The sequence below is a fragment of the Pseudophryne corroboree genome, chromosome 1, assembly GCF_028390025.1.
Source record: "Pseudophryne corroboree isolate aPseCor3 chromosome 1, aPseCor3.hap2, whole genome shotgun sequence".
In the NCBI taxonomy this organism is placed as follows: domain Eukaryota; kingdom Metazoa; phylum Chordata; class Amphibia; order Anura; family Myobatrachidae; genus Pseudophryne; species Pseudophryne corroboree.
In genome coordinates, this window is record NC_086444.1 from 586,869,418 (window position 1) to 586,881,097 (window position 11,680).

Sequence of the window (11,680 nt, forward strand, 5' to 3'; positions counted from 1 at the left end):
AATCATGTAACGTGTGGCCCTACTGGAAGTCACATTCGTCTCTTAATCGTCGACACTGGAGTCAGTATCCGTGTCGGCGTCTGTATCTGCCATCTGCGGTAACGGGCGTTTTAGAGCCCCTGATGGCTTTTGAGACACCTGGACAGGCACAGGCTGAGTCGCCGGCTGTCTCATGTCATCAATCTTTTGTAAAGAGCTGACACTGTCACATAATTCCTTCCATAAGCTCATCCACTCAGGTGTCGACTCCCTAGGGGGTGACATCTCTGTTACAGGCAATTGCTCCGCCTCCACCTCATTTTCCTCCTCATACATGTCGACACAACGTACCAACACACAGCACACACACAGGGAATGCTCTGATAGAGGACAGGACCCCACTAGCCCTTTGGGGAGACAGAAGGAGAGTATGCCAGCACACACCAGAGCGCTATATATATACAGGGATAACCTTATATAAGTGTTTTTCCCCTTATAGCTGCTGTATTGTTATACTGCGCCTAATTAGTGCCCCCCTCTCTTTTTTAACCCCTTTCTGTAGTGTAGTAACTGCAGGGGAGAGCCAGGGAGCTTCCCTCCAACGGAGCTGTGAGAGAAAATGGCGCCAGTGTGCTGAGGAGATAGGCTCCGCCCCCTTCTCGGCGGCCTTTTCTCCCGTTTTTCTGTGGAATCTGGCAGGGGTTAAAATTCATCCATATAGCCCTGGGGGCTATATGTGATGTATTTTCGCCAGCCAAGGTGTTTTTATTGCTGCTCAGGGCGCCCCCCCCTAGCGCCCTGCACCCTCAGTGACCGAAGTGTGAAGTGTGCTGAGGAGCAATGGCGCACAGCTGCAGTGCTGTGCGCTACCTTGGTGAAGACAGGATGTCTTCTGCCGCCGATTTTCCGGACCTCTTCTTGCTTCTGGCTCTGTAAGGGGGCCGGCGGCGCGGCTCTGGGACCGGACTCCGAGGCTGGGCCTGTGTTCGGTCCCTCTGGAGCTAATGGTGTCCAGTAGCCTAAGAAGCCCAATCCACTCTGCAAGCAGGTGAGTTCGCTTCTTCTCCCCTTAGTCCCTCGATGCAGTGAGCCTGTTGCCAGCAGGTCTCACTGAAAATAAAAAACCTAAAACTAAACTTTCACTAAGAAGCTCAGGAGAGCCCCTAGTGTGCACCCTTCTCGGCCGGGCACAAAAATCTAACTGAGGCTTGGAGGAGGGTCATGGGGGGAGGAGCCAGTGCACACCAGGTAGTCCTAAAGCTTTACTTTTGTGCCCAGTCTCCTGCGGAGCCGCTATTCCCCATGGTCCTTACGGAGTTCCCAGCATCCACTAGGACGTCAGAGAAATAGGATTTTAATACCTACCGGTAAATCCTTTTCTCATAGTCCGTAGAGGATGCTGGGGTCACATCAAGAACCATGGGATATAGACGGGATCCGCAGGACACATGGGCACTTTAAGACTTTGAATGGGTGTGAATTGGCTCCTACCTCTATGCCCCTACTCCAGACTCCAGTTATAGGAACTGTGCCCAGGGAGACAGACATTTCGAGGAAAGGAATTATTGTTAAACCACGGTGAGCATCTTACCAGCTCACACCTCAAGCACGCCGCTGAACGTGGCATTCCACAGAATACAAGCCAACGGCATGACAGTAAATGTAACACAACATGTGTGTAACCACAAATAATCACTGCAGATATTGGCCCTCATTCCGAGTTGTTCGCTCGCTAGCTGCTTTTAGCAGCATTGCACACACTAAGCCGCCGCCCTCTGGAAGTGTATCTTAGCTTAGCAGAATTGCGAACGAAAGATTAGCAGAATTGCGAATAGAAATTTCTTAGCAGTTTCTGAGTAGCTCCAGACTTACTCCTACATTGCGATCAGTTCAGTCAGTTTCGTTCCTGGTTTGACGTCACAAACACACCCAGCGTTCGCCCAGACACTCCCCCGTTTCTTCAGACACTCCCGCGGTTTTCCCAGAAACGCCAGCGTTTTTTCGCACACTCCCAGAAAACGGTCAGTTTCCGCCCAGAAACACCCACTTCCTGTCAATCACAGTACGATCACCAGAACGATGAAAAAGCCTCGTAATGCCGTAAGTAAAAAACCTAACTTTTGTGTAAAATAACTAAGCGCATGCGCTCTGCGAACCTTGCGCATGCGCAGTAAATGACTAATCGCAATATAGCGAAAATCGGCAATGAGCGAACAACTCAGAATGACCCCCATAGTACACACTGGAACGGGCGCCCAGCATCCTCTACGGACTAAGAGAAAAGGATTTACCGGTAGGTATTAAAATCCTATTTTCTCATACGTCCTAGAGGATGCTGGGGTCACATCAAGAACCATGGGGTTATACCAAAGCTCTAGAATGGGCGGGAGAGTGCGGACGACTCTGCGGTACCGAATGACCAAACGTGAGGTCAACCTTGGCCAAGGTATTAAACTGTATTACTTAGCCAAATTGTTTGCTAAAGCTGCTCGGCAAAGTTGCAATGCCGAGACTGCCCGGTCAACCGCCCCGGATGAGTCCACCTTTCTACTAGAATGGGCCTTCACCTATTTCGGTAACGGCAATCCTGCCATGAGATGAGCATGCTGAATCGTACCACAGATCCAGCGCGCAATGGTCTGCTTGGAAGCAGGACACCCAATCCCGTTGGGAGCAAACAGGACAAACAGAGCCTATGTTCCTAAACGGAGCCGTCCTGGCGACATACATTTTCAAAACTCTGACCACATGCAGAGACATCGACTCAGCGAAGGCATCGGTAGTCACAGGCACCACAAAGGTTGGTACATGTGGAAAGAAGAAACCACCTTCGGTAGAAATTGTAGACGAGTTTCCAACTCTGCTCTATCTTCCTGAAAGATCACATAAGGTCTCTTGTGAGACCAGGCCGCTAACTCAGACACTCGCCTTGCGTATGCCAAGGCCAACCTGACGACCACTTTCCAAGTGAGGAAATTCACTCCTCCTTACTTAAAGGTTCAAACCAAAGTGATTGAAGGAACTGCAACACCCCATTAAGATCTCATGGTGCCACTGGGGCACAAATGGAGGTTAGATGTGCAAAACGCCCTACACGACAGTCTAAACGTCTGGAAGGGAGTCCAATTTATTCTGAAAGAAACCCGCTAACGCCGATTTTAATTGAGCTCAAGTTTAGGCCCGCATCCACACCTGCTTGTAGAAAATGTAGAAAACGTCCTAGCTGAAAACTACGCCGTAGGAGTCTTCTTGGATTCACACCAAGAAACTTATTTTCTCCAAATACGGCAGTAATGTTTATACGTTACCCCTTTTCTAGCCCAAATAGGTGTGGAGAACTAATTCCGTGGGAATACCCTTATGGACTAGGATTTAGCGTTCAACCGCCATGTCATCAAACGTAGCCGCGGTACGTTCTAATACACGCACGGCCCCTGTCGCAACAGGTCCTCGCGCAAAGGAAAAAAACAGGGATCTCCTAGGATTAATTCCTGAGATCTGGATCCCAAACTCCCCTTGGCCAGTCTGGGAACATGAGGCTCGCTCGAATTTCTTTTTTATGCTCCCAGAACTTTTGGAACGAGAGAAAATGTAGGGAATACATATACCAACTGAAAACACCCACGGTGTCACCAGTGTGTTCACTGTTCCTGTTTTAGGGTCCCTTGACCTGGAAATCTGAAGCTTCTTGTTGAGACGAGATGCTATCATTCCTACTTGAGGAAATCCCAACGACATGTCACCTCTTCAAAGACTACTTGGAGGAGGTCTCCCCTCTCCTGGATGGAGATCGTGCCTGCTGAGGAAGTCTGCTTCTCAGTTGTCCACTCTTGGAATGAACATCGCAGACAGATCGTATGTATGTTTTTCCGCCCAGCGGAAAATCCTTGTGGTTTCTGCCATTGCTGTTCTGCTCTTCGTTTGTAGAAAACCATTGTAAACGGCCCTTAACTCTAGACCGTTTATGTGGTGACAAGATTCCTAACTTGACCATCTTCCTTGGAAGTTTTCCCCCCTGTGTGACTGCCCTCCCGCCTCGGAGGCTTGCATCCTTGGTTGCTAGGATCCAGTCCTGGATCTCGAACCTGCGCCCTTCTAGGAGGTGAGAACTGCACAGCCACCACAGGGGTGAGATTCTGGTCTTGGAAGGCAGGATTATCCTCCGGTGTATGTGTAGGTGGGAACCGGACCACTTGTCCAACAGGTCCCACTGGAACACCCTGGCATGGAACCTGCCAAACTGAGTGGCCTCGTAGGTACGGGATAATTGTGACTCCTTACTAGCGACGGAGAACCATCATTACCGCCATCACCTTGGTGAAAATCCTTAGAGCCATGGACAGACCAAACGGCAACATCTGAAATTGATAATGACAACCCTGAATTGCAAACCTCAGGTAAGCCTAATGAGGAGGAAAATGTAATTAGGCCTCCATTATGTCTGCTGAGACCATGAAAAAAACTCCTTTTTTCAAATTGGAAATCACTGCCCTGAGAGATTCCATCTTGGATTTGTATTTCTTTAAAATTGAGGGATTTCAGATTTAGGATTGGTCTGACCCAGCCGTCTGGCTTCAGGACCATGAAGAGGCTTGAATAAAAGCCTTCTCCCTGTTGTGACAGGGGAAATCAGGCCAATGACCTGATCCTGATACAACCCTTGTATTGCGTCGCATACTACCTCCCCGTCCAGAGGAGAATCTGTAATTTGAAAAATTGGTGAGGAGAAACGTCTGGAAACTCCAGTATGAACCCTTGGGACACTATTTGTAAAAGCCCCCGGGTCCAGGTCCGTTCCAGGACTGACTGAAGAGTTTTAGATGTGGTCCCACCAGTGTGGGCTCCCGCAAGAGAGCCCCAGCGTCATGTGGTGGATGTGGCAGAAAACAGAGGATGATCTCTTCTCCTGTGATCTTGAAGAGGTTGCGGACCTCTTCCCTTTCCTCCTTCCTCTACCTGCAAAAAAATAAGAATTTACTCACCGGTAATTCTATTTCTCGTAGTCCGTAGTGGATGCTGGGGACTCCGTAAGGACCATGGGGAATAGCGGCTCTGCAGGAGACTGGGCACAACTAAGAAAGATTTAGGACTACCTGGTGTGCACTGGCTCCTCCCTCTATGCCCCTCCTCCAGACCTCAGTTAGGAAACTGTGCCCGGAAGAGCTGACACAATAAGGAAAGGATTTGGAATCCCGGGTAATACTCATACCAGCCACACCAATCACACAGTACAACTCGTGATACTATACCCAGTGAACAGTATGAATAACAACTGAGCCTCTCAAACAGATGGCTCCAAACAATAACCCTTTAGTTAGGCAATAACTATATACAAGTATTGCAGACAATCAGCACTTGGGATGGGCGCCCAGCATCCACTACGGACTACGAGAAATAGAATTACCGGTGAGTAAATTCTTATTTTCTCTGACGTCCTAGTGGATGCTGGGGACTCCGTAAGGACCATGGGGATTATACCAAAGCTCCCAAACGGGCGGGAGAGTGCGGATGACTCTGCAGCACCGAATGAGCAAACTCAAGGTCCTCCTCAGCCAGGGTATCAAACTTGTAGAATTTAGCAAATGTGTTTGAACCCGACCAAGTAGCAGCTCGGCAAAGTTGTAAAGCCGAGACCCCTCGGGCAGCCGCCCAAGAAGAGCCCACTTTCCTCGTGGAATGGGCTTTTACAGATTTAGGATGCGTCAGTCCAGCCGCAGAATGTCCAAGTTGAATCGTACTACAGATCCAGCGAGCAATAGACTGCTTTGAAGCAGGAGCACCCAGCTTGTTGGGCGCATACAGGATAAATAGCGAGTCAGTTTTCCTGACTCCAGCCGTCCTGGAAACATAGATTTTCAGGGCCCTGACTACATCCAGCAACTTGGAATCCTCCAAGTCCTTAGTAGCCGCAGGCACCACAATAGGTTGGTTCAAATGAAAAGCTGATACCACCTTAGGAAGAAATTGCGGACGAGTCCTCAATTCCGCCCTATCCATATGGAAAATCAGATAAGGGCTTTTACATGACAAAGCCGCCAATTCTGACACACGCCTGGCCGAAGCCAAGGCCAACAGCATGACCACTTTCCACGTGAGATATTTTAGTTCCACGGTTTTAAGTGGCTCAAACCAATGTGACTTAAGGAAAATCAACACCACGTTGAGATCCCAAGGTGCCACTGGAGGCACAAAAGGGGGCTGAATATGCAGCACTCCCTTAACAAACGTCTGAACTTCAGGCAGTGAAGCCAGTTCTTTTTGGAAGAAAATCGACAGAGCCGAAATCTGGACCTTAATGGAACCCAATTTGAGGCCCATAGTCACCCCTGACTGTAGGAAGTGAAGAAATCGACCCAGCTGAAATTCCTCCATTGGGGCCCTTCTGGCCTCACACCACGCAACATATTTTCGCCATATGTGGTGATAATGGTTTGCGGTCACCTCCTTCCTAGCTTTAATCAGCGTAGGGATGACTTCCCCCGGAATGCCCTTTTCCTTCAGGATCCGGCGTTCAACCGCCATGCCGTCAAACGCAGCCGCGGTAAGTCTTGGAACAGGCAGGGTCCCTGCTGCAGCAGGTCCTGTCTGAGCGTCAGAGGTTATGGGTCCTCTGAGATCATTTCTTGAAGTTCTGGGTACCAAGCTCTTCTTGGCCAATCCGGAACCACAAGTATAGTTCTTACTCCTCTCCTTCTTATTATTCTCAGTACCTTGGGTATGAGAGGCAGAGGAGGGAACACATAAACCGACTGGTACACCCACGGTGTCACTAGAGCGTCCACAGCTATCGCCTGAGGGTCCCTTGACCTGGCGCAATATCTTTTTAGCTTTTTGTTGAGGCGGGATGCCATCATGTCCACCTGTGGCCGTTCCCAGCGATTTACAATCAGCTTGAAGACTTCTGGATGAAGTCCCCACTCTCCCGGGTGGAGGTCGTGCCTGCTGAGGAAGTCTGCTTCCCAGTTGTCCACTCCCGGGATGAACACTGCTGACAGTGCTATCACGTGATTTTCCGCCCATCGGAGAATCCTTGTGGCTTCTGCCATCGCCATCCTGCTTCTTGTGCCGCCCTGACGGTTTACATGGGCGACCGCCGTGATGTTGTCTGACTGGATCAGCACCGGCTGGTGTTAAAGCAGGGGTCTTGCCTGACTTAGGGCATTGTAAATGGCCCTTAGTTCCAGAATATTTATGTGTAGGGAAGTCTCCTGACTCGTCCATAGTCCTTGGAAGTTTCTTCCCTGTGTGACTGCCCGCCAACCTCGAAGGCTGGCATCCGTGGTCACCAGGACCCAGTCCTGTATGCCGAATCTGCGGCCCTCTAGAAGATGAGCACTCTGCAGCCACCACAACAGCGACACCCTGGTCCTTGGAGACAGGGTTATCAGCCGATGCATCTGAAGATGCGATCCTGACCACTTGTCCAACAGATCCCACTGAAAGATCCTTGCATGGAACCTTCCGAAAGGAATTGCTTCGTAAGAAGCCACCATCTTTCCCAGGACTCGCGTGCAGTGGTGCACCGACACCTGTTTTGGTTTTAGGAGGTCTCTGACTAGAGATGACACTCCTTGGCCTTCTCCTCTGGGAGAAACACTTTTTTCTGTTCCGTGTCCAGAACCATCACCAGGAACAGTAGACGCGTTGTAGGAACCAGCTGCGACTTTGGAAAATTCAGTATCCAGCCGTGCTGTTGTAGCACTTCCTGAGCTAGTGCTACTCCGATCAACAACTGTTCCCTGGACCTCGCCTTTATAAGGAGAGCGTCCAAGTACGGGATAATGAAAACTCCCTTTTTTCGAAGGAGTATCATCATTTCGGCCATTACCTTGGTAAATACCCTCGGTGCCGTGGACAGACCAAACGGCAACGTCTGGAATTGGTAATGACAGTCCTGTACCACAAATCTGCGGTACTCCTGGTGAGGAGGGTAAATGGGGACATGCAGGTAAGCATCCTTGATGTCCAGTGATACCATGTAATCCCCCTCGTCCAGGCTTGCAATCACCGCCCTGAGCGATTCCATCTTGAACTTGAACCTTCTTATAAAAGTGTTCAAGGATTTTAAATTTAAAATGGGTCTTACCGAACCGTCCGGTTTCGGTACCACAAACATTGTGGAATAGTAACCCCGTCCTTGTTGAAGGAGGGGTACCTTGATTATCACCTGCTGAGAAAACAGCTTGTGAATCGCCTCTAGCACTGCCTCCCTGTCCGGGGGAGCTGTCGGCAAGGCAGATTTGAGGAAACGGCGAGGGGGAGACGTCTCGAATTCCAGCTTGTACCCCTGAGATACTACTTGTAGAATCCAGGGATCCACCCGTGAGCGAGCCCACTGGTCTCTGAAGTTCTTGAGACGGGCCCCCGCCGTACCTGGCTCCGCCTGTGGAGCCCCAGCGTCATGCGGTGGACTTAGAGGAAGCAGGGGAGGACTTTTGTTCCTGGGAACTGGCTGTATGTTGCAGCTTTTTCCCTCTACCTCTGCCTCTGGGCAGAAAGGACGCGCCTCTAACCCGCTTGCCTTTCTGGGGCCGAAAGGACTGTACCTGATAATACGGTGCTTTCTTTGGCTGTGAGGGAACATGGGGTAAAAATGCTGACTTCCCAGCTGTCGCTGTGGAAACGAGGTCCGAGAGACCATCCCCAAACAACTCCTCACCCTTGTAAGGCAAAACTTCCATGTGCCTTTTAGAATCTGCATCTCCTGTCCACTGCCGAGTCCACAATCCTCTCCTGGCAGAAATGGACATTGCGTTTATTTTAGATGCCAGCCGGCAAATATCCCTCTGTGCATCTCTCATGTACTGTATAAGACAGCGTCTTTAATATGCTCTACGGTTAGCAATATAGTGTCCCTATCTATGGTATCAATGTTTTCCGACAGGGAATCTGACCACGCAGCTGCAGCACTGCACATCCATGCTGAAGCAATAGCCGGTCTCAGTATAATTCCTGAGTGTGTATATACAGACTTCAGGATAGCCTCCTGCTTTCTATCCGCAGGCTCCTTTAGGGCGGCCGTGTCCGGAGACGGTAGTGCCACCCTTTTTGACAGACGTGTGAGCGCTTTATCCACCCTAGGGGATGTCTCCCAACGTGACCTGTCCTCTCGCGGGAAAGGGTACGCCATTAGTAACTTTTTAGAAATTACCAGTTTCTTATCGGGGGAAGCCCACGCTTCTTCACACACTTCATTTAATTCATCAGATGGGGGAAAAACCACTGGTAGCTTTTTCTCCCCAAACATAATACCCTTTTTTGTGGTACTTGGGGTAATATCAGAAATGTGCAACACATTTTTCATTGCCGTAATCATATAACGAATGGCTCTATTGGAATGTACACTAGTCACATCGTCGTTGACACTGGAGTCAGACTCCGTGTCGACATCTGTGTCTGCCATCTGAGGTAGTGGGCGTTTTCGAGCCCCTGATGGCTTTTGAGACGCCTGGGCAGACACGGGCTGAGCAGCCGGCTGTCCCACATCTGCTATGTCGTCAAACCTTTTATGTAAGGAGTTGACACTGTCGCGTAATTCCTTCCACATGTCCATCCATTCAGGTGTCGACCCCGCAGGGGGTGACATCACATTTATCGGCACCTGCTCCGCCTCCACATAAGCCTCCTCATCAAACATGTCGACACAGCCGTACCGACACACCGCGCACACACAGGGAATGCTCTGACTGAGGACAGGACCCCACAAAGTCCTTTGGGGAGACAGAGAGAGAGTATGCCAGCACACACCAGAGCGCTATATAATACAGGGATACACACTACACACAGTGATTTTTCCCCTATAGCTGCTATAATACACAATTTGCGCCTAAATTTAGTACCCCCCCTCTCTTTTTTACCCTATTGAGCCTGGAAACTGCAGGGGAGAGCCCGGGGAGCGTCCTTCCAGCGGAGCTGTGAGAGGAAATGGCGCCAGTGTGCTGAGGGAGATAGCCCCGCCTCCTTCACGGCGGACTTCTCCCGCTTTTTTCAGGATATTTATGGCAGGGGATTTTACACATATATAGTCTTACTGACTATATTATGTGTTGTATTGCCAAGTTAAGGTATTTATATTGCAGCCCAGGGCGCCCCCCCCAGCGCCCTGCACCCATCAGTGACCGGAGTGGGGAGCAATGGCGCACAGCTGCAGTGCTGTGCGCTACCTTAATGAAGACCGGAGTCTTCAGCCGCCGATTTTCTGGAAGTTCTTCTTGCTTCTGGCTCTGCAAGGGGGACGGCGGCGCGGCTCCGGGACCGGACGACCGAGGCTGGGCCTGTGTTCGATCCCTCTGGAGCTAATGGTGTCCAGTAGCCTAAGAAGCCCAAGCTAGCTGCAAGCAGGAAGTTCGCTTCTTCTCCCCTCAGTCCCTCGAAGCAGTGAGTCTGTTGCCAGCAGATCTCACTGAAAATAAAAAACCTAAATATACTTTCTTTTCTAAGAGCTCAGGAGAGCCCCTAGTGTGCAACCAGCTCGGCCGGGCACAAAATTCTAACTGAGGTCTGGAGGAGGGGCATAGAGGGAGGAGCCAGTGCACACCAGGTAGTCCTAAATCTTTCTTAGTTGTGCCCAGTCTCCTGCGGAGCCGCTATTCCCCATGGTCCTTACGGAGTCCCCAGCATCCACTAGGACGTCAGAGAAAAGAGGAATCTGTATCTATTGGGCCGAAATGACTGCATCCGACAATGGTGTATCATCATCCCTAGTGAGGGAACATAGGACAAGAAGACGAACTTACCAGCGGCAGCTGTCGAGATCAAATTAACTAGGCCGTCACCCAACCAGGATTCACCTTCATAGGGAAGAGACTCCCCTTCTTCTCGGAGTCAGCATCAGCATTGCATTGGTGAATCCACAACGCCCTCCTAGGCGAGACCGCCATGGAATTGGCCCGTGAACCCAAGAGTGTCCTATATCCCTTGCAGTCGCACGAAAGTATGCTGCCGTGTCCTTGATATGACCCAACATAAGGAGTATTCCCCAGGGTATCTACATCGGATGACAAGGTACCCAACCATATTTGAATACTACTACTCCCCCATGCGCATGTAATGGCAGGACTAACTAATGTAGTCGTGGACACATAACTAGAATATATCGTAGCTTCCTGCATACGATCCGCTGGATTTGTGACAGGGCCCCGTGCCGAACAGGGGACGACTCCCACTTTATTCTGTCCGCGGCGGAAAAGATTTGAAACCAACTTGTCAGGGCTGACCCAGACTTTCTCACACAGAGCTCTCAGCACATGAGAAGGAGGAACGATACCTCAGCTTTCATTATAACTATATATATAATATATATACACACATACACAATTATATATACACATATATATCCACACATAGACCCCTCTGTCAGGAACAGCCAGAGTCCTCAGTGACGTCTTTAATGTGCACTACTCATGTACTGAATGCTCTTTTTTTTTTTTTTTTGCAGATCTAATCAGGAAACGTTATGGTCGACATAGGAAACAGTATCCGTGTACTATCAGGGAGTAGTAACTGGGCAAATAACATTTTTGCGTCCCCAAGGGGTCTGAGGGAAATAATAAGATTTTAAACCTACCGGTAAATCTATTTCTCCTAGTCCGTAGAGGATGCTGGGGACTCCGTAAGGACCATGGGGTATAGACGGGCTCCGCAGGAGATAGGGCACCTAAAAAGAACTTTGACTATGGGTGTGCACTGGCTCCTCCCTCTA